Genomic DNA, 24,461 nt, shown 5'->3' with positions numbered 1-24,461 from the left:
TCTGATGAACTGATCGCAGAGAGCTTTCTTACAACCACCGAAGCTGATTCTGCTGAGGATTTATATTCGCTAGTTTGGGTGGTCTCTCCATTTCTCAGTATAAGATCACAAAATTCTTCGGCAATCACACGTTCGCTAACTCCTTGAGACAGCGCTAGAGCCTGTAGTGGTCTCGAGTGGACTACTGGCTGTCGGAGGGCGCGTACCATGTTCCACAGTTGAGGCGCCGAGGTAAATGGAGAAAGTGAGGCACATAAATCTTGCCACCTTTTGGTTGAAAGCTTCTGCAGTTGGTTACGCATTGCAGAATATACTTTCTGTGCAACATTGAAATCTTCTAAATTACCCGACCTGCGATATCTTCTTTCAGATCGGCGTCGTATTGCCCGAAGCCTCTCATACTCAGCGTCAACACCCGAATACCCATCTGGAATGGGTACTGCACGAGTTGCTTTTGTTAGAAAATTTTTTATCTTCGATGCATACGTTTCTGCGTCAGAACAGGGTTCAATATTTTGTCTCTGTAATTTTCGAAAGATTGCCCAATTTGTAATTCTTGTTGTGCGGTTATTTTTTGTATTCTTCAACTTTGGGTGATAAATGAATACTGGCAAGTGGTCACTTCCTCTTGTGTCAGCGTCTGCAGTCCAGTCTGCTCCAGCCGCTAATTCAGAGGAGCACACAGTAATATCTAGTACGCTGCAGTAGTTATGCCCCCGTAAAAACGTCGGAGAACCATCATTTAGTATAGTGTAACCACAATCTTCGCATATTTTTACTATAGCAGATCCCCTTACGCTACAATGCTCACTACCCCACAATTCATGGTGCGCGTTAAAATCACCACATTTAATTATGGGATCATGGTCAGATCTACACACTGCAGCCAACTCTGCGTATGAAACGTTTGCTTGAGGGTGCACGTAAACACTAACTACAGTTACAGTAACTTTACCAAACTTCACCTTGCATGTAACAAATTCTGGCGCATCTGTTTTTGAAGTAGCCACAAGCGTCGACGGAATATCGCGTCTCACACACAACATCACTCTGCTTTTTGCAGCAGGACGTTCTGCTTGGTACACCACATAATTGGACAAGCGAAAGTTAGTCGATACTCTCGTTTCGGAAATACACAGAATCGGAAACCCGGGCTGAGCGACAAATTTCCGAAAATTGCCACTCTTATTCTGCAAACCGTTGCAGTTCCACTGGAATATTGCACTTCTTTTGTACCAGTTAGATAGTCCGGTAGCCATGATTACGACAAGAAAAGATGCTCAACATCTAGCAGCAATTTCATTTCTGGTAAAGAACCTGCTTGTGGCAGGGATCGTAGAATTGTTTTGAGAGCCGCAAAGGTTATTGGCAAAATGACTTGCTCGTTTCCGGCTGTCTCCGCCGAATCTGACTATATTACAATAAATCTGCGGACGCTGTATCGCTTATTTCTATGTATACAATAGCTGCAGCAAGCGTCGTCAAATAAAGGTTTTCATGAAGTCATTTGAAAGGGCCCTTTTATAACTGATGCACAGTCAGTACAGGGTTTGGATTTTTTATTGTTTTATTGCAGACAGTGCCATATCTTGCAACTTACCTTAAGACCTGCTCCCATCAAATGGAATTAAGGCAATGTTCACGTGACAGTGTTTCTTGGAAAAAGTGGGAGACAGAAGCACAGCAAATTGATATTGTCAGGTTAACTTTTTCTTGTACACTTCCACCGAAGAGGCTTATGCTCACATGAGTGCTTCCACGTGAAGACAAAGCCGTACGTGGGGAAGTGAGCTTGCCGGATCATGCTTGGTTGGACACATGGATGGGCGCACGGGCGGACGGATGGACCAGCTCACGGACAAACAGACGGATGGACGGACAGAAGCATGAATGGAAGCTTCGCCCCAGTCATCTTCATTCACTCCGTGGATGGGCTGTGATTTTTCACTTTATGTGTCAGGTTATTTGAGAAAATATGATTACTTGAGTAGGCGTATACAACTTAATGTCAATATCACTCAGTCCTCATGTCTGCAGTGTACAAATGATACCGTATCGTAAGCTATAAATCAATAGCAGGCGACTTTAGCTCAGCTAACGGAAAGATATACCGCATAGATTGTCCGCTGCAGGAAACGTGTTTGAGCCTGATTCCGCTTCTTCTTTTCCTTTTCTTTTTATTCTTCCCACTGCTTCTCAGACTCCGATATACTTCACTATTCGCTATTGACAATTGCCTCACTTCTACCTTTCATTTTCGTCTGATGCGGCAGTGGATTTGATTACGGCAACAGAGTTGAGGAAAACGCTATGTAAAATTGATGAGAAGAGAACCTGCTGTTGAGGCATTTCTAGAGATTTAAAGTGAAGACGTTTTCTCGTAGCCGCAGGCGAGATTATATGGATGCTTGAAGAATAAATCCGGAGCCCTCGCTTTATCCCCTGATGGCTGCTTGCAGTATCGAAACATTTTGTTTTGATGTGAACAATGCGTTCGAGTTTATAGCCAATTAGGAACTTAACACAAATACGGCTTTAGGCTCGCTTTGAAAGCAAAGGACAGCGTGATGACGTGGCAGTCTGTGTTACAAAGCGAGATCTCTAGGGCCTAATGAATCCCTTTGCTTAGAATAACAACATGTGATAAGTTTCGCGTATATTGCACATTATATACTTATTCTCCAGCAAATATTTGTGACAAGAACATGCAGTTTTGTACCACGTGCTTGATGTATATATGATGTTTTACATGCACGGCTACAGCTTACTTGAAATTTTACAATTCGTCTCTTCAAGGGAATGTAATCAGTGTGTGTTCTTCCGCTGGCAAACATAAATCTCAGCGCAAAGAAATCGGCTTTACTGATCGTCCTTGCTAAATTACCTACCTTGCTTAGTAGACGAGCAAACGTCGGCGTAACATACTGTGTCACCTGGTTTGTGTGGTTATTTTCATAGCTCACGTGTTTTGCCGAGAAAAGTGCCAGTTCATGCATTGAGCAGCAGCGCAGTCCAAGCAAACCACTGCTCCTCTATTTGCGTAACACACAACCTGCGGATACAGCTGCTTTGAGGGCCACATTTAGGTGGCGTACGACCACGTAGACCTGAAGTAATAAATGCGCGGGCGAAACACCACCAGCGTGTTCTTCTGATTGAAGTATTACGCATAGGCCAAAGTTTGCAAGTCGGCCTCGTAAACCCCGCATAGGCGACCATGGCCTTTTTTGTGGCTCAGGACTCTGCAAGATATTTCGAATGAGCATTTTATTCAGGTACATTCCCCACATGCGATGCGTTCGCACGACTCAATGAGTTGCTGATCAGAATCATGGCGGTCGTCATTTGCGAAGTTCTCTACGCGTAGAAGTTGCTGCTGAAATTTATCCCATCACGGCAGCGTTGCCTCGCGGTTCTCGTACCACGTAAGAGCATCATCATCATCATGATCATCATGATCATCGTCATCATCAGCAGCAGCAGCATCAGCCTGGCTCCGCCCACTGCAATGTAAAGGGCTCTCTCATGATCCACCAAACAACCCGGTCTTGTGCTTTCCATTGCTACGTCGCACCTGCGAACTTTTGTTTAGAAAAAATTTATTTACAGCATGTACAGAACACAAAGGCTTCATACCATTCCAGTAACAGGGCATAACAGGGAGCTTTTAGGGCCGAAGCTTTTCATAACGGCACCCATTTGTCCCTTGTAGTCCTAGTCGTAGCGTGTAACAAGTCTTACATTTTGACCTCCAAGGTGGTGCCGGTGGGAGATTTCTCCTGTGCGTTGTTGAACAATAAAAAAATTTGCAGCGTGCGCGTTAACTAAAAGCCGAATGCTCCTGTCTCTCATTCCTCATTAGCAGCCATTGGCATGTACATTGAGCACTATCTAACAAGAAAGGGTCGCTACGTTATACTCATTGGGTGTAACCTCCTTAGTTTTAGACAGGTTTAGCGAGCGTTGAGCCGCAGTGCCATGAATACAGTGAACTAGTATATACCATGAACTCGAGGTGGTTAAAGGTGGGAAGTAGACCCGAAGCGCAAGCCGTAAGAAAGTGTACGTGTGCCACCTCTCAATTAGTCCTTGGAATGTCCGCTGGATGGGGGTGCTTCTATATGGGGAATATGTGATGAAAAGATGCGAGATGGTGGTACATGTAGTGTTGAATAGATGGACGAACGTACACACAGACAGATGCATGGATGGACGCATAAACGGACGCAGGGGCGGATGCATGGACGAACGCAGGGACGCACGCACGGACGGGCGCATGGACGCATGGCCGGTCACACAGACGGACGCATGGACGGACGGCAGCAAGAATGAATGGACGGACGAATGCTTCGTGCCACTTTCCATCATTCACTCCGTGGATATGCTGCATTTTTTTTTTTAGTCTTACTTGCCCACCTAACTTTCTGTCTCCCCTTCGTGCATTTGCCTTCTCAGGGAGTCCAATCAGTTCCAAGTCATGGAAATAACAAGCTTGATATCTCGACTGCATTAGACCTGAGTGCTACCTAATTTACATATCGCATAGATATATACTTATTTTGAATTGAGAACCGACACCGGAAGATCAGTCGAAACAATTCTGAACCGATATTGAGTGTTCTCGAGTTAAGTGCATTCAACATGGAAGTGCTGATGACTAGATTTGCAAATGTAAGTTCATGTTATTCATGTAATGTTATTAGGTTCAAAGAGAAACAACGCCTTATCAGGAGATGTGTTTGCGTTCTGAAAATAAAAAAGATGATTATGTTCATTTGTTTTGTCACACAAACAGAGTCAACATTTATTTATTTATTTATTTATCTATTTATTTATTTTGCGTTTCTCTTGACAATCCATGAAATTCGATGAATTGGAAAGCTCAGTGAAATGATTTTTCCTGTTTTATTTTCTTCAGCAAACCGAGAAAGCGCCAACACTCTGCAAGAGTCGGGTGCTCTTTTAACTTTTCTGTAGGCAATGGCCTGAAGATTATGGATCCAAATAGATGGTTTAAATGTGAGTTACATATTCCGATTGTAGAGAATCGCCGCCCCTCTCAACAAATAATGAAAGCGTTACGAATTGCGTCACGCTTTCTCGAGGCCGTGTCAATTCTATTTTATTTTCTTCTCCGAGAACATGCATATAAAATGGGGCCCATGAGACATCGCTGCGAAAGTCATTTGCTGGGGATCTCGCGATCTATTCGCTTTGTGTCGAGTGAACTGCTGCTACTGTGAAAATCTATGAAGAAAGGTGCCTCTTCCTTCAAGAAAAAATCGAAAACAGAGAATAGCGAGGAGGGAATGGCGAATGAGATCAATCTGAGACACATGTGAAGCGGAAGAGGGAAGCTTACACAACATTTTCTTGAATTGGTCTCTTGAGCACTGTTTACAGCTTGTCTTTCAGATAGTGATTTTTTTGTTTTTATAGTTTATTACAGCGAAATCTGTTATGAGATCACTTTTTGGGCCACGCGCAGTTGTTGCCCACCGCCACCGCCGCCGGTGTCCTTAACCACATCGTGCGAAATCAGAAATGAAAAACCTTGCATTAATGACACAGTGGGGCTTGATTCCGGATCTGCCTCGTGCAAGATCAATATCATACCATTTAGTTACGCCGGTGCTCATAACTTGTTATCAAAATTGCCTTAAGCAGGCATGACCTAGCACCAATGGCACGGTGGGGCTCGAACCCGGGTCCGCTGGGTGATAGCTCAGTATTCTACCATTAAGCTACACCAGTGTTTGTGACTTAATGTCAAGCATACCTTAGGCAGGCATGATGTCGGGAAAGCAATCACGTTAATACGACTTATAAAGCGTTTTACAACAGCGAAATAACAACCAGCCGTCGCACAATGTGAATAGCGTAACGATTTGGCCGTCCAATGATCCAACTTGTTCATCACAAGAGGTTGTTCTTGCTCCCAAATTTAACTCTGGCGCATTATTTAACTTCAGCCATTATTCCCCATCGTCTTCAGCCACTGCATAGACAATTGGCACAAAAATTCTGGCAAGTGTTTAGCGGATACCACGCTTCTCAAAAGAATGACGAAAAATAGCAGAGCAAATGCCAGCCTACTACTCAAAAGTTTATTATTATTGCCCTAGTGGGTACCAACCTAGTTTGCTTGCAGGAGTTACCCAATGAGTGTTTTGAAAGGGCTCTGAAAGGCCGCTCTTTTAGCTTTCGCTGTGACTGTGCTGCGCCTGTACCACGCAGGCCTGGCGTTTTTTTTTTTTTGTATTGCTGTAGCAATGCATTCGCACTAAAACCTTGGCGGTGAGTAGTTGTATTGATACCCGTCTTTCTTGCTGAATACATTTTCTCACTGAAGGCAGAAGAGATGACTACGTTGACTAAATTATAAGCAGGCTGGTGATTCCGAAGGTGATGCGCACAGGTCCTGATTACGCTATCGCGATCTACTCTTGAAGACAAAGCTGCAGAGTCATCTCATTTCTTTTTTTTTAAATTCGAATTCGGTTACTGCGGAAATGCTAGATAACACAATTTATATTATAATGCAATTTACAGCTAAAGGGTACGTGTCTCGCCGTGTCTATAACTAACACCAGTACGCTATACGAAAATGCGTTTTAGCGAATCAAAACGCCCGTACCGTGGGGTTTTGCCAGTGACCTTGACTTTATATTGTAAAATAATACCACAGAATGGAACGCTTATTCTACATGGCTTTACATTTCGTCACGTCGTGAATATCCCCATGAATACTATCTTGCGTTGACCAACAGTAATGGTGAAAATGTTCTTGTTCCGTATGAATTAATATTAAACATAATTCGAATAAGCGTAAAGTTATGATGTATGTATAAATAACTTTAAAGAGAAAATCTTTAGTATAAACTTGCCTAATATATGAAGAAATTATAATCAGTGAGTCTCAGTTAACACCTCACACGCAGTCGTATGAGTTGTTTTGATAAGACATAATAACACGTACTACCCGTAGCTCATAACACGTCTTTTTCGTAAAATGTAATTTTTAAGGGTTATTCAGGAACGGCAACCACACCTAAAAGCTCGTTTATGAAAATTATGGTAAGGAAAATTAGGGATTGGCTTGCTTGAAGTCGCTTTGAGGATTGAAAGTGGTTTGCAAGTGTCTTGAAAGGGCAGGATAGCCATTAGCAAAAATTTATTCGCATATTGGTGCCACTCACAACGAAGCAGGAGAAGCTGTAGCAGTAAAACATTCTAACTCATTTGAAAAATTTTGTTCAGCTGATCTGAAAACTTTGCGTTTCAGTTCATTTTGGGTATAGTACATCCCTGTTTGCTTGCGGCAGAAACTAGTTGGCGAAGAAACCTGTATTGACTTAGTATTTTCCATGAGATGACTGAAGCGCATTGCTTATTTGTCATGTAACCATAACCAGTTCTAGCAGTAAGAACATGAGAATGAAAAACACTCATTAGGAGATAACGTGGCGAAGCGATGAAACACACAACTAGTGAATTACTAGCGTGAAAAGAAAGCAAATAAGTGACTATTATCGACTACCTCTCTTTCCACGTATTCCGATGTTTGCTCGAAATTTTCGTAGCACAGGCAATGGCAGCAGCACCTAAGTAATAGGGGCAACAGAGAATTAAAAAATACTTTGAAAATGACGGTTATGAATTGACTCTCGGAAAGTCACGCATTAGAAGCTGGGAGTAACAGCCCAAGCTTGAGTTACTTGGCAACATGTAGACCTCATGCAGAAAGTGAAAAGTGCGATAAGCAATGATGTTCGACGCCTTCCCTGGCCAGTAATTGGCTCTCAACTCTGTTTTCTTTCTTGTTTGTTTTGTTGCTATTTTTGCACCCCCCCCCTCTTGTCTTTTTTTGCTTTTTTCTTGCGAGGGAGCGCATTGTCATGTTTTTTCCCTTGCTAGATTTGATGATGTGCGAGTGTGCAGGCGCAAGTCAAGCACTCAGAGAGGGCTGTAATTTTAATCTTTGTTTTCAAATCTACGCAACTCCAGGCATACGGAAAAACAGCGGCTCTGCGGCGCGCCCAGCGCAAGTCGTGACCTCCTGCGTCGCCGCCGTGCTCCTTTGATGGGTGAAAAGCACGCATTGCTGGCACCCGCCTGGGCCCCCCGGCGGAGGCTGGAGGAAGTGCGGGTGTGTGTGTTATGGTGCACAGTGAGGGTAATGCGTGTTTGAAGCTCACCGAGCGCACGTGGAAAAGCACCCCGCGGGAGTTGTTGCTGAACCGCTGTGGCGGTCTTGGCTGCGCCCTTTGCCCCGGCCTTTGTCGGCTCGGCGGATCACGATTCAGAAAACAAGAAAAGCCCATCTGCAGTCGTCCAAAAGCTAAAAGAAAATGGCAGCGCGCCACTCGTAGTTGACCTCATTTTTCGCTTTCCTTCCTGTGAAAGGCGTATGGTTGCTTATACGCGCGTGCATATTCGCCATATTTTCACAAAGGAAGCAAACAAAGTATAATTTTGAATTAACTGCATGAACCTGCATTGCGAAAAGACGCGAGGGTAAAACGAACAACTAATCGTCTGAAAATATTCACTCAGACAAGTTGCAGCCACAACGGTAGTCTTCGAAAATGCTGATCAAGGATCTGAAGAAGTGTACAGAAATAAAATGACAAGAAAAGTCGAAGCAGCTTCATGCTGTAGTGGTACGAAAGAGTAAATAAACTGCGGAGCTAAGCAGACTCCTTTGTTTCTTTTTATTTTTATCTTTTTTTCCTGTAAGTTCCTTCTTAAGTTTTTTTTTCTAGAGTTTGTATTTCTCTCGCTCTCCCTACCTTTTTCCTCTTTCTATTTTCTTTGTATTTCTTCCCTTTATTTGCTTCTTTCTTTCTCCCTCTCTCCCTGCATTTTCTATAACTACTAGTTCCCTCGGTTTCTCTCTTTCTGTTCATTTCGCTCTCTTTCTCTTTCTGCCTTTATCTTTCTCATCTTTCTTTCTTTCTCATTTTTTGTATGCTATGCATCACTCGCTCCTACCTCCTCGTCTCTTTCCCTTTCACTGCACACCTCCCTGCTGTGCTATACTATGCAAGTTTATGTCGTGCTGTGCTAGCCGAGTGGTTACGACTCATGCCTTCTTCTTTCACTTTCTGCTGTGGGTACACGAGTTCCAATGGCGCCTTAGCATGATATATTTATTAGGACGGAAGCTCCTAACCCCCGTATTCACAAACGATACTCGACTCGACTTATTTCCTTCACTTGAAATAGTCGAGCACTGCGCCGCGTCTCCGCTGAGAATAACGCTGCGCCACTCAACAATCGCAGCAGATTATCACTGATATGCAGTAACTTGCCGTGCCTACAAGCGGCACTCCCATCGGCTTTCTTAAGTAAAGGTGAAGCGTTGAGTGAAGGGACGTTCTTGAATACGTGTCAGGCTCGCAGAATCTCCCTTGACGCCGTCATCGTCGTAGCTTCCCGTAAAACCGATACAGTGTTACATATAGCGTATACAGAGCGTTCATAGCGCGTTCATAGCGCACGTAGAATTTAATTATGGGCCGTACTCGCCCCCCCCCCTTCCCCCATCAGTCCGTCCGACCATCCGTGCATCTGTCCGTGCATGCACTTGTTTGTCCATCCGTTCTTCGGCGCGTGCGTGCGTGCGTCTGTCTATCAGTCCTTCCTTCTACTCATCCGTGCACGCGAGCACCCGCCAGTTCGTCCGTCCACCTGTGAGTCTTTTATACTAGTCGGTGACATCAACGTAGACAATATGGATCCTAGGACCTAGCCTCGCTCCATCATCAGCATTCACTTTGTGGATGCTTTTTTTCTCTGCAAAAAAAACTATTTCTGTTTCTTTTTATCTATTTCTCTCTATGTCTCTTTATCTCTCTGTCTCTCTGAACTCATTCTCTCAGACATCCGCATCCAACGTTGCTCAGATTGGTGCGCGCGTTTTTGGAGCAAAAAAAAAAAAAAAACATACGATGAGGAAGGGAATGAAGGAAGCGCGTGATGATTGGTGATGACGGTAATTTCTGTTCACGCATCACCGAGCAATGCTTGGCTCACCGTTTAATTCAAATTGTAGGCAGTCTCCAGGGACAAAATGGTCGTATAACTATGACTCAAGCTTCTCCGGTTTTCGCAGTCATTCATTTCCCTGGGTGCTCTCGATTCGACGGTGGTGATCCGGTGAACACAGCCAATATTTTTGTGCCTCATGAATGTCGATGTTAGGACGTGCAAGCAGTGCGATAAGTGAAAGGGAGTTGGCACGACACTATTTGCGTTTTCTTTCAAACTGTTCTGAAAAGCAAATACGGTAAGATTATCAGCCCGCGTTGCAGCCGCCATGTGTCGTGAAAACAGATGACCCCTGCTTTCTTAGTGTGGACGTGTACTCTGCTTAGCGTGTACTACGACCTACAAGCCGCCAGCTTTGGTGCGACTACTGTGGCAAACTAATGCGCTTGCCTGACTAATCATGCGAAAGCAAAGAAAAGTTTATTTTGATTACATTGCTTCAATTGTATATGTTTAGTGAGACTCATGGCGTGATTCGTAATTAAATTTTCTTTGTCAGAGATTTTACATTATCTCCTAAAGGTTTTCTACTAGCCTCCAGCTGACAAGTGACTTTGTATGGTGACATCAGCGCTGTACAATATGCATATTGCAGTTGCATATAGTTGACGATAACATGAATGTTTAGAAAACGAAGCGCCAATAGTGATCGTAACGTACAATAACGAAAAACGGGTCACATGCTTATGCTGTGAAATATCGTTGGAAAAGCGAGTAAACGTCCCAGTATCTATTTTTCTTCAGATCACACAACCCGGCTGATCTTCTTGCTAGGTTTGTATACACATGATAAGTAAATATTGCATCCACTTTTTATGCTTCAAGAATGAATGGGACGTAGAATGACGTGCAGGATGCAGCAAATATTGACGTACTGGTGCGTGGGTAGCATGGTCGCATGGCGTGGGTAGCGTGGTCGGACACGAAAGGATAGCAAGCTCTCCCTGTTTGCTTCAGACAGTGTATACAGAACTTCAACAAACATGCAAGCTAAGCTATAGCAGCGTCTGTCTATTGCGTCGCTAATATCAGTAGCCTGGTATCTGCACACTCGCTGTAATTGAAACCAGTGGGGAGGTACCGCCGGACAGAAAGCTCTGGAGTGATTGCCACCCGCCAGTGGACAACGCATCCGGCGATCATTTCGTGAGTGCTGCAGCGTATTGCCTTTTGTTACCAAGGTAAGGCTAAATTTTAATTTAGAAACGTGTGATGCGTTAGAAACTGTTTATTACTGTCTGATCGCTGAAGCCTGAGGCAAATAACGAGGTTGTACTTGAGTTCCTACTAACTCACGCAGTCATCGACGGCTGTAACTCTGGAAGATCTCTGTCTTGGGGTTTCCACCACACAAATTTTTATAATATCAGTAGATATTTCGTACAGCTCCTTTTATCCTTGCGAAAAACACTCTCAATTCCTCGTATCCGATAAGTCGTGGGATCAACGAGGGTATTTAGCACACCTTTATATTTCCAATAATGTTGTTTCCAACGCCCACATTCGCCTGCCCCTTGCATTTTCATTAGCTAGTCTTTCCTGCATGGTCTTCTGTGTTTGTTCATTAACTCCTAGCGTCTGATATTTTCATGCTCGGTGTCATTCGTGGGTAGCAGAGTGCAAGCGCTGCCGTCGCTTGCTCTCATCCCCAATTAGACACGCCCACTTAGTAAGTGTGGATTTCATTTGCGACTGCCTTTCATTATCGACGCGTAAACGGTTTCTGGCAAGCCACCTGTATCGTTGTGCGAAGTGTGCCGATTTCTGCGCTGAGACTCGCACGGCTTGATCACTTAGGCAGCCCAAAGAAGACACTTAGATAAAGCTGTTCGCGGTCGTGTCCGCGGGCTGACGCTTTTTTTCTTCTTTTTCTGTAGCTTACGCTTCAATTGGACGCTTCAATGTGGGCTTTTATTATCAATTGTCGTGGTTGAGCCTGTTCATACACAGTGTCTTCGTACACAATGTTTTTTTCTTGCCTCTTTCTCTCTTAATAACCATTCCTTTCAGTAGACAGGTGATTTCAAATATACGACGACGAGGACCATGACAGTAGAAGCACGCTTGCTTCTTTTCTCTTCAGTCAATACAACAGGACTCATTATGATCATTATTCCCTTTTCAAACCCCATAAGCGCGTGGTAAAGTAATATTGACTATATATTACAGGTGGCTGCGTAGTTTGACAGAAGAGACCTAGGATATTTCGCTAACCACGTGATTGCTAGCACAAAAGTAAGAGCCTAATGCATAGGCAGGCTTGAGTAAGGGCAAATTTAACAGCAGCCCTTACGCTATTAACCACATAGTTTGTACTATACACCAACTTCCGGGCTACAAATAAAAGGTGCATTTTTTTACATCAACTCAGCAAAGCCACCAAAAGATTTTTTTTGGGGGAAAGGGGGAATTTTCAAGTGGCAGAGGGAGGAAGGGGGACTTCAAACCACAGCTTTTTGATAATATGCGTGTGCTTGTATGTGTGCGTGTATGTATGCACGTGTAAAAATAAATATTTTCAAGATGGGTGGGGGTTTAAACCTCAGTACTTGGCTACGCCACTGATTTAACATCACTTCTAGAATTTTTCATTTGCGTCAATGCAAATGTGTCACCATCGACACGCAAATACACACAAAAAAAAACAAATCAGTCAGCAGCTGCCTAGTAGTCATCCATAACATTCCACTGGCTGGCTCCACATGATCTTAATAAAGTGCTGCCTCATTTTTCTGTCGATCGTGTTTAGCAATTCTTTTTTGGAGCATGTAAGGTCAGGCTACATTTTATCCTGTATTTGGTATACTATTTTTGGTTTAGGGTGAATGCTTATTTTGTGCTCGCGCTATTACAGTGTCTTTTAAACTTAACGGGAAATTTTTCAGAATATAACACATTTATATAATCAATAAAGTCCTATTACACGGCCATGTACTATTTTCGTACTGATTTAGACAATACACTGTTAGAGAAAGACCACAGACACGCCAGGCTCACCATGAGGCTATGACTGTAGCGTTTCAATCAACAACGGGCTGTGTCCGTAGCTACAGACCACATTTTACGAAAAAATGTTGTTGCGAATAAATATTTACTAACGGATGTAAGCCATATTTTATCTACCGTTTCTGTCTTGTTGAAGACAAGACTCCTCGCCGAAACTGCGATGGCGTTTTTCGGCACTGAAACAAAAACGCCACCATTGCTTCAAGGACACAATAACGACAAGAAGTCACGAGCATTCTTGTACGTACATTCAAGATTCTCATGTCTGTAGAAGACCCTATGTATTTCTTTACCTTCTCTAAGCTCATGCCCTGTGCTTTATGCCCATCTGTTAACGGTTCGAACTGTGTCGTAAACCTATATTTTGCGACAAGAAAGACGAAATAATCTGGGCGTCAACCACATTCGTGTTTTAATCTCAAAAAACGACACCGCGTAAACCTTATTTTTCTTTTTATCTCACGACTTGGCTTGTTGACATCATAAACTTAAAAAAGTGATAGAAAAGGTTGAACAGGAAAATGAGTGCGCGTGGCACCAACAGTTCAGACAGTGCATATCCAGTACAACGACCATGAATGGTGCTCGTTAGCAGAACAGCACACCGCTCGTTAAGTTTACAGGGGGCATTCCAAACACCTAGAACAATTACAGCTTTGGAATTTCACAGCCCGCACTTGAGTGCACTCTGCAGTTTGACGCATACGACCAAGTCTCTTTCACGTGAGTTCTGCTCGACAACAATCACCCTAGAACCCTGACTAAGCGTGGCAATTTAAATTCGCAGAATGTGTTCGCTAATCATTCTAAAGAGTTGGCGCGATTCCGTGTCGAAGTCGCTATTTATTTAGTACCGTTATATAGAGTTCACCGGACCTACAGATGATAATCCATCGCAATCCAGGGCTTATACACTCTTCTTAAATGTTTGATTCTTTTTTTTGTGCTTTAATAACTAAGTTTTGAGCAATATTAACGTATACCTGTTATATTTTAAATGCACTTGACTCATTTTCCTTCGATTTCATCGCATTATTCGTTATGCTTTTTTGAATGCAGTATGCTGATTACTTGTACTTCTCTTTCCTAAAGCAGAGCCTCTGGCTGCAGGGTATACTCAAGTAAATGAATATGTATATAATACATTTTAAATGCACTTGAGTCATTTCAATTCAACTGCATCGGATTATTCGTTATACCTGTTTTTAATGCAATATACCAATTTCTTGTACTTCTCTTTTCTAAAGTAAAGCTTCTGCCTGCAGGGTATCCTCAAGTAAATAAATATATAAATCGATTTATAAATAAACAGATATTGACTCAATGAAGCAACCTTGTCAAACAACGCACAGCAGTAAGTTCCAAGAAATGTTACACTACAGTTGACTTCAGCAGTACTTCTTCGCAGACTGCTTGGTTCACACTTGTAAACTCGATCTGCTGCGTAACCAGAGGGAAAGAAGGAAAGAGACCGAGAAGAGCGCAGGTCAAGGTATAAGCATACTTGTCTGCCCCATTCTGATTTCTTAAGCATGCATACTTCCCGACGTGGCCCCATGCACGGTGGCTCAAGAGCCTTGAACAGTGCCCTCACCTCGATTGGAACAAATTTATTTTTTATGATATCGTAGAGATATCGAGACATGCAACTGAACCTCGCGACAAGGTCAACGCAAACTATTGCAGCCGGCGGCTTTTCCGAGAAACGCTGAAAACAGCCAGCAAAACTAGAAATTCGCTGCAGCAATAATTCTTTGTCGACTAGTTGGTTCATACTTGCACGGCCCTGCGGCGGCTGCATTTCTGATGGAGGCGGAAACGTTGTAGGCCCGTGTGCTCGGATTTGGGTGCACGTCAAAGAACCCCAGGTGGTCGAAATTTCCGGAGCCCTGCACTACGGCGTCTCTCATAATCATATGGTGGTTTTGGAACGTTAAACCACACATATAATCAATCTTGCACAGCCACCAGTTAAAAAAAAACCTGCTTCGTTTGTAGGCTCGGCTTGCTACGCGTCAAGAAGAAACGAACAAACGAGACAAGAAACAGCGCATTTTCGTCAAGACTTCACTCTTTCTTATATCCCTCTTTTGTTTTCCGTCTGGTTGAGAAGCAAGTCGAGTTTGCCAAGTCGAGTGGAGGTTTAGAGAGCAGGAGGTTTCTTGCGAGAAAACTCTGCTACAAAAGAACGCATACCTGAACAAGAAAAAAAAAAAACACACGTAGAAATGACACCTTGACACTACAAAGGCTCCAGTAGGTGTATTACGAACGCATCTATAATAATTTCCAGCTGGCATAGCAAAACGAATTTGAAATGAATGATGTTCCATGTCCCATTTTCGTGCTCTGTAGGTCTCTTTTATAGATCCTTAATGTATGGAAACCGTGTGGTTCGTAAATAGATAATTCTGAACCATAACTTCATTCACTGGCAATCAGCTTCGCAGATTGCCGTTAGCAAAGCAATATTTTCCTGTATTTGGAGCTTTTCATTCATTCTAGCGGCTTTAGTTAAATCTACATGTGCTACCTTGTTACGTAAAAATTGAAACTTTCATGGCGATATAATTTTGTTAGCAGCTTGAACTTTTATCTCTCTAAAGTTATCAGCAACAATAGAGTAACATAGTTGAATACGTGCTAAAGAACATGAAGATGTCTGTCAACGGTGGCCGAAGTGTTTCAGTTGACAGGACACACTACCAGCGTCATAATTAATCAAGATCGCATTGCACGAGCATGACACGCGACCGAGACTCTGGGCCTGGACTTTTTCATCTCGCCGATCATGCGCACAACTGGGACAATCTTATAATCTCTGTCTTGAAATAGGAAGTTGTTGACAATAGTTCACCGTTGAAAGTGCTAAAGCTGGATCTAAGGCAGCGTTCACTAGGCGAGTCCACAAATATCTCCATAGATACTTTAAGGTGGGTTATAGGAAATAAGTACAAAAGAACATGGTTGAGCTTTTCACCTTTAGGCAAATTGGTATAACACGAAATTAAAGTCTGTGCTTACAAAGTTTTTGATTATTTAGTTTACAAGAGTGTAAGAAGCCTTGCACAATGTTTGTTTTTGTTTGACTACTATGCATTGTTTATTGTGGTCATATCCACGTTGATGCTTGGTGATACATCGCTATCTCTGTGATACACGTTCATGATCAATTATAAAACGAACACTTGGGGACGGTGAGAGAGGGGGAAATAACATTTATTTATACATCCGCCGTCTAGGAAGTCCCCGGTCTCGCAGGGCCTATCTTAAGATTCCCTATCTTAAGGTTACGGCTATTAGAGTCTGATCATCTCACAGCTTAGACCTCGAGGATGTTGTGCTCTGACTAGGCGACCGTTACTCGGGTGCCTCTGTGCTCGTTAGACGAGCCGTCGGCTCCTTTTCTCCGTTGTTTCGCCAAAGCCTACCTCAAGTTGCTGGATGGCCCATCGTTGCGTCTTCAGGTCTTCGGAGCGTATCCACGCTCCGAAGAGCAAAATCAGAAAAAGCGATGTAACAGCCAGGCGAGTGTCACTGATTTTACGCATAACTTGGGCTAAGGTAGACATCCCACTGAATTATCATTTTCAAATTAATTTATGCCGTATTGCATACTGGCGCATATTAAAAAAAAACAGGTCGTGTAACCACGTCCTTCGCTGCAAATGTCACCGGAAGAAAATAGCCTTAACAAGTCACGTCACACGGGAGACATGAGCGCCACCTGGCAGTCTTGTTGCAAAACGAAGTGCATGGCTCCGAAACGGTTGTGCGCGACCGTCTCAGAGGTGATAAGGTGAGGAACGCAGGGCGACGGGTAGGTGCCACCACCATCGCGTCTTAGCAAAGCATTGGAAACACGCACCTTTTCGTGCAAGCGTTGCATGGTAAGCGCAGCGTGATAAGTGCTAGAGTCCTTAAAATTGCCTATGTATGCATTTTATAGTAAGAGATGCACATGCAGAATATATACGTGTTGTTATGGTGCCCCAGACTTGCGCAATAATCGCTTAATAAGTGATGATTGCACAAGTATGAACGCTAAATCTTGAGCAACATTGGTGGGCGCTGCGGAAAGGGTCGCCCGTTTCAAGTGCCCAGTGCCGTTAAAGTGGACAAACAGACAAATGTACAGCCAGCCAGCCAGCCAGCCAGCCAGCCAGACAGACAGACAGACAGACAGACAGACAGACAGACAGACAGACAGACAGACAGACAGACAGACAGACAGACAGACAAAATTTTTGCGTAGAAGGTCCCCAAGAAAGACTATCGTCTTTAAAAAAAACTTGAAAATACTTGTTGACCATCTTCCCTGGCAGTTTTATGTGACATCACCAGATTTTTGTTTGATTAGCGCACCAAAATAGAGAAGCCAACGGAAGCCAACAGCATCTTCTTGTCAATTTTTGTTTTTATAATGAATCCAAGCTTAATAAAAATTCGTCAGGGTTCGTATTCAAACTCTTCGTAATTTCCTGAAAGTTGATTATTACATAGGCCTTATCTACTTCGACATCTTGTGTATATGTGCATTTGCTCTCTAGAATACCAGACACATCCGTCGAGAAATTATGCGATGAAGTCTTCTTACGATCACTGCTTGTTTGTACATATCTGATCACATATGTGTTTTGTTAATCTCGGCTTCTGTTCATGTCATACCTTACTATGACATCGCGCACATTTTCAGAATACAGTTACAGCACGTGGCTTCATATCTCAACTCTCCATAAAATGTCGTACATGCGTACGTATATGCGCAAAAAATACAGCTTTCCTTCGGATTTTTTTCTGCCTAAACTAACAATGACGACTCCTGTTCTAAGCTTAACAAACCTGTTATTTGCCTTACACTTTAGAATGTTTTATTGTAACTATTACCTTCATGTAAAAAGGAAAATATTTCGCAGATCCCACGTACATGGGAATCGACGTTATGCGAAGCATGCGGAGGGAAGGTGACCGTGTTGCATTTTTTTTTATTGAGTGACACATCATGCGAAGCATTTCTTAGCGAACTTCGGCAACTTTGAGCATATCTATCTATCTATCTATCTATCTATCTATCTATCTATCTATCTATCTATCTATCTATCTATCTATCTATCTATCTATCTATCTATCTATCTATCTATCTATCTATCTATCTATCTATCTATCTATCTATCTATCTATCTATCTATCTATCTATCTATCTATCTATCTTCGAAGCACATGTCCGTGCACCGAAGCATAAATGATGGATGATACTATATGCTGCTAGCATAAGCCGGGCATGCAATGGCTGGAATATAATTGACAAGCATGGACGTCACGCCCATAAAAGGAGTCTCTCACTACTATGGCTGACAGCCGGGAAGAGACACGAGAGGCAGGTAGTTCGTCGCCCACTTCCGGGCGCCACTCGTTAGTCATGGCTGTAGTGCACAGAGACGGATAGACCAGGCGGAAAGTTTCAGGACGGCGCGAGGGGTGAATAGACCGGACGAGAGGCGACGAAAAGCTTGACGTCAGCTCTCATGGGAAGCGTTACCGGCGCCGACGAAATCGATACTGCTACCAGAGAAGAATGAAATGTTGTGAAGTAAAAGACGTTAGGAAAATGCTCGTGATCTGTGGTTTAGTATGAAGAAGTGCGAAACGAGTCAGGGTCCTAAAGTCTACGAGCAATTGGTCGCCTGTATTTTCGCAAGAGGTTAATGTGTCTTCTTTCATGGCTCATATCTTCAAATTGACACAACACGGACTAGCTTCTCAAACTAGCTTACGAAAAAGGTTGACAACCCAATTATGGATTTCGTATGTGAAGAAATTATTGTAGCGGCAGAAGGCTATAACTAACGTATACAAAGTAGCAGACCCTTGCCACAATTTGTAATGAATTCGAACAACTAACACGTTTGTTTTGCATCACTTAACAACTTAGGGCATTTGTGACAGAAAAAATCCAGCTGGTCGCTTTATGCCAACACTGCTCAACGCTATTCATGAGTGAAGATGATTTATCGAGAGCTAGAGTTAGCTAGTCGACGTTAGCCACATTTTAGCTTTCCCTATAACCAAAAAAATGGAGGCCTAATCAGCACCGGCACTGCGGATGCTAGCACAGTGGCGGACATTGCCAGAAATGATCTTCGTACTCCGTCACAAATTGTGGTTGAAAAGGTCATGAATGGCATGCTATTCAAAGGGTTCAAAAAAGCAAGAATCGAAGCCTACTGAGCTTGCCTTGGGTGTTGAATTAGGCTTGTACAGGACCACGTTGCTCGGCTAAGCCTACACCATTCCCTGATTCTGCAGTATACAAAGGTACATCAACCAGCGAGTAAGACTGAGAGTCATCGTACAGTTGTCGTTGATGCTTTCCGAAAGCACAGCTATTCTCTAGGCAAAGTCAAGAAGCTCGCTGAATTAGCATGACCGCATAGACGATCGGTGACGATGACATTCTCGTGCGCTAGCCCTCGACAGTGCTTTTTAGTTTCCGTGCTCTTCTGTTTCACAACTTGGCCTGATACAAAAGACAACAACAGTGGATAGAACGACAGCACGAGCGGCATACTTTTAACTAGTTGATTCGTAGACAGAGCTGCTTCTGAATGATGGAGCGAGGGAGCACGAACACAAAGATAAAGAAAAATTATTGAATGCACTTGCCTGCGCAGTTCAAGAACTTCGCGGCCGGCCCTCGCTCTTTCGTTTGTGGTCAAGATGTTGAGCTGTAAAGACTAACCAGGACAGACTCGAGCCTTTGTGGGGCTCCTCGGCTTCACCGCCTATTCTCATTCTTACTCGGTTTTTGTTCTGCTCCCGTGGTGACGTACGCATGTGAGATATTTTGAGCCCTTTCATTTCCCGTGTTTTAAGCCTCGCAACGTTAGGCGCCTCGTGCCTCGGATTAACTCTTCTAAGCCAGAGCTTCAGTTTTCAGAAAGTAATAAAGAAGGGATCGTCAAACGCGTTCACTTTCTTCTGACATTCGGGACCAATAAAAAAAAAGGCGAACTGCATTCTTTTTCTGCTGCTTTTGTATTTTAGATGTGCTGGCTTTTATCTATAGTAATTGTGTGCGAATATTCGAAAGTACAGATCTAATTGAATAGTTGCTGCTGTTTTGCTCGTATTCATTAGATAATTCAATATTTCACGAAGAATATAGTAGTTTAGCTTAAATACAAGCGCAGAGAACTTTTATTAGAGTCTCGTGCATGTGAAGACTAAATTGATTCTGCAACTGGGCATCAGTTCTAGTACACAAAGTTCTTGATCACCCCTTTTCTTTCGAAAGCATAGGACTGATGGTTTTTGCTATATATTATCCTATCCCTGAATAACTATGTCTCTCTACGAAGGAGTCGTGTACAGCATTTTTTATTGTAATATGGTAAATCAAAAGGCAGTAGGTCTGGGCGCGTTGGCTATTCATTATAAAGTATAACAGTAAAAAAATTCACCAAAGCTTACGGCATTGCCTAATGGAAATTCTGAACGACGCTTCGTGTTGAGGCAAGGCCAACTATGTTTGGTGTTTTAGTTTCAGCAAGGTATTGACTACACCATAAATTAAGGTTTTTGCGAAGTAAGACAGCACCTAGTACGCAAATTTTTGCTTTTTTGCAGATAAACGAGGTAACCGCGATGCCTCTGTAAGGTGTTTGGTGCACTTGGTTGATGCTGCACGTGGCTGATGATTATTAAGACTTATGGCTTATAGCCATTTGCAGTTAGTGGGAAGCATCAAACAGCGCATTCGTTGCGCAATCAGCATTGTGTGATGACTGGCCGTTATTGTGCTTTTCTGCCGCGTGATATTACATACGTTAAGGCGATCTCTTGCGCGACATGACTCCTGTATATGGTGTTTTTACAAATGAGTTTCGAGCTCCAGCGTGGCAACCCCACAAATTCCAAAGATTTCCGACACCTGAGGAAGAGGGGGGGGGGGGTATCCAGTAGGGCTAGTCTCCTGAACCCCGTTTTCCTTGACAACAGGAAGGACATAAAAAAAATGTATGTCTCTCTGTCTATCGCTCTTTGTGGCAGAATACTTGACCACCATGCAGAATTCCCGGAATCGTATTCTACTCTGTTGCGAAATATTTTTCTCGTTTTATTTTTTCCTGTCTATTGTTGCAACACCAATGGCAAGCTAACTACGACGACGACGATGCTCAACGCAGGAATGAGTACCTAAAACTTGTGCTCTAAAATAACAAAGTTGATGACAGGACAAGTGCACACCTCAACAGTTTAAAATAAATCAACGACTGAAACCCTTGAAGGGGCTATTTGACGATCGTCAAGCGCATCGTGTCGCCGCTATCTCTGCTCAGGCAATTGTCCTCATCGTACTAATCATGATATCCGAGGAATGAGCAGTTGCATCTTCAGTAATTGTCTTCTTGCGAATTATGTTTTTGCGCCTACAACGACACAAAACATTTCGCTGTTTGAAGCACTTGCATCATATTTGTTTGTTTTTTCTTTCTCATGCTCTTGATTATGAAGCACTCACCCTGTCGTCAACGTACTTTTTTCTCACGACAAAAACATTTATTTTTGTTTTTGCACAACGCGTTCGCTGACATCATTAACTCCCTTTCTGTGATGGCATAGCTGTCGAGACGAGGCGTGCCATTGAGGCGTTGCTTCGGGGTTGAAACAATTAGGCGCTAGGGACAGGCCGCGCAATTTGTTGCAAATGCTTCCGCTAGAATATTTCGAAGTAAGAGAAACCATTCTGGAGGCGACGGCGCGTGTCTTGTTGTGCGTCGTTTTATGCTATGGCATTTTCTCGGGCACGACGTTGTTTATCAGTCTGAACATAGCGGCTATTGTACTGATTTGAACGGTCGTTCAATAATGCAGAGTTAGAAAAAAAAGTGCGAAAAATGCTCAAGTCCATACCCTGCCAATACTTTGAACTTTATTTGAACTTAGCTGGAATCTAAGCAGGGTGCAGATAACAGGAACACGGACAAAAAACCACAACGGCTTGCCGACGTCTGTGTTGCTTTTTTTTTTTGGCAACAAACAGTGATGTGCCAAATGAAAAGTACAATGCATAAACAGCTTACAGAACAGCGTACAGAAAAAAGCAGCTGTGTCTGTAAAGGCTATAGATGAACATAAATAAATTCAAAGAAACGCGTTTTTGCAGCTGCAAGAAAGAAATTTTAAAATACCGATAAAAGAGAGCTAATTGAAGAGACCACTTGTATCTGAAACATTGAACTAATCCATACACAAAGTTCGCAACGCTTCGCTACACACTTTGAACATAATAAACAAATATTATCCACGTTACACATACAAGCATAGTGAATATCCACTAATTGTTGTACAAAAGTACAAATACACCGTGCTGGATACTTTAAACAAAAAATGCATACTCATTAAAATTACTGAGATGTGTGATCAACCCATCCACATCCTTCGCAAAAGAAAGTATGGCAGTTAATAAATAGAGTTACAGTGGGATGGCAAGACATGAAGTATCACTTGTTTTCCATAATGTGTTCGAAAATGTGGCACATAATAGGTATCTTTGTTCCATGTACTGAACGTACTTGAATTTAATGTTAGCCATGACAGATGCTCTAAAAATACATGCTATTTCTATTTTTCCTCTTCATTAACAACTGTTTCTTCAGAATCACATTGCACACTGCTTTTAGCGACATATCTAACTAATAAAAAGTAGGATCAGTGCGTGCATCGAATGGAGTACTTGAAATTGTTAGGTTACAATTTCAAGTAAAATTGAAAATCGAACTTGTTACAATGCTCTATACGAGATGACAGTAGTTGATATGAGATAAAAAAGAGAATTATGAAGAAAGAGTTTCCATTTCAATGGGAACGAGAGGCGTAATCTTAATAGTACACCAAAAACTTGAGCAAGTTGGATATTATCTTGACATGTTCATTGCATAACATGTTTTCCCGAATGATGATGCCTAAACCCTTGATTGGAGGTACTATTTCTATCACGGAGGTTTCCGATTCTATGTTACCTCGTAGTTGGTATGCCAGCTCAGGTAATGTAGAATGTTGTGGAAGGCGTCACTGTACAATATAAGTTACCTCGCAGGAAGCCTATCAGAGCTTGTGGAAAGTTTGTCATGCTCCATAGTAGACATGGTCTTATTTCTATTCCGCACGCGTTCTTTACACGTGCACCCCCCCTTTCAACATGGGCGTTCTTTCAAAATGATCACATATCCAGCCGCCAGTTTTATGTCATCTTACGCAGAATCTTAGAAAACATACACGCACAAGCGTGCGTCAGCTTATGCTCGCCCCATACTAAGCGACGAAACTCGGCTGATTGCCTCTTGTAGCAATGAAATGATAAAGCAGTTGCCGCCCTATATTTGCTTTCCCAACCAACAAGTCATGCATGTAGTCACACGCTGAGGACCCAGTCCCTTTTTTTTAAAGATGACTGAATGAGTAATAAAGGTCTTTCGGTGAACTGCAGTGGTAGTAATTGTAGGAAGCTCATTGTTATCATGTCTTGCTTACACACAAACAAATACACACACGCACACACACACACACACACACACACACACGCACACACACACACACACAAAGAAGCAAAAAACAAAACACCTGAAAAATGGCAAACAGCTGTTCTGGTGCAGTATCATGATATGTGACGAAAGTAGCGTCATAACATAACATAACATAATATGTGATGTTTGATATCCTAAAAACACCATATGGTTATGAGAGACGCCGTAGTGGAGGGCTCTGGAAATTTAGACCACCTGGGGTTCTTATAACGCGCACCCAAATCTGAGCCCACGGGCCTACAGTGCTTTTATTTCCATTAAAAACAAACTTCAAAGGCGAGAGATAGTGTATGTTTTAAACCCCGTAAAACGCGATAACCTTACTATAGGACGTTAGGATTTAGTTCATTTTGACCTCAGCAAATAACGATAATTTTCTCGCCAGAAAAGCCTCATGGCGCATGCGAGGTGGAGTACTACCAAATATTTCTTTATTCGATCAAACATCGGCAACACTTCTTCAGTGCAACCCAGATGCGCGTCCTTGCAGTGATATGATTTTGTGTGACCTGGTGCCAGTGAGTGATTCAGAATAAAGTTATGAAACTACCGTTTCATGCATATGATTCAGAAAAGATGTAATAAACGCGTTACGTTCCTACAGCGCTCTATATAGCCGCCTCAAATAAACAAGCCTGGCATTGCCACACAGCGCCCCGCCGCGGTGGTCTAGTGGCTAAGGTACTCGGCTGCTGACCCGCAGGGCGCGGGTTCGAATCACGGCTGCGGCGGCTGCATTTCAGATGGAGGCGGAAATGTTGTAGGCCCGTGTGCTCAGATTTGTGTGCACGTTAAAGAACCCCAGGTGGTCTAAAT

At 42.9% G+C, this 24,461-nt stretch overlaps 1 long non-coding RNA gene across 1 annotated transcript in view; it reads right to left on the bottom strand.

Annotated features, from left to right (window-relative positions):
• Positions 1 to 3,524: 3,524 nt before the first annotated feature.
• The window catches only part of LOC142777292 (uncharacterized), a 147,716-nt gene continuing 126,779 nt past the window's right edge, over positions 3,525 to 24,461 (bottom strand). Inside the window, exon 3 of the long non-coding RNA XR_012888013.1 lies at positions 3,525 to 3,581. This is a non-coding gene — a long non-coding RNA (uncharacterized LOC142777292). The remainder of the gene's footprint in view (positions 3,582 to 24,461) is intronic.

The sequence above is a fragment of the Rhipicephalus microplus genome, chromosome X (genome assembly GCF_043290135.1).
Source record: "Rhipicephalus microplus isolate Deutch F79 chromosome X, USDA_Rmic, whole genome shotgun sequence".
NCBI lineage: Eukaryota > Metazoa > Arthropoda > Arachnida > Ixodida > Ixodidae > Rhipicephalus > Rhipicephalus microplus.
The sequence above is the reverse complement of the archived record's forward strand: the minus strand, read 5'-3'. Positions and strand labels throughout refer to the sequence as shown.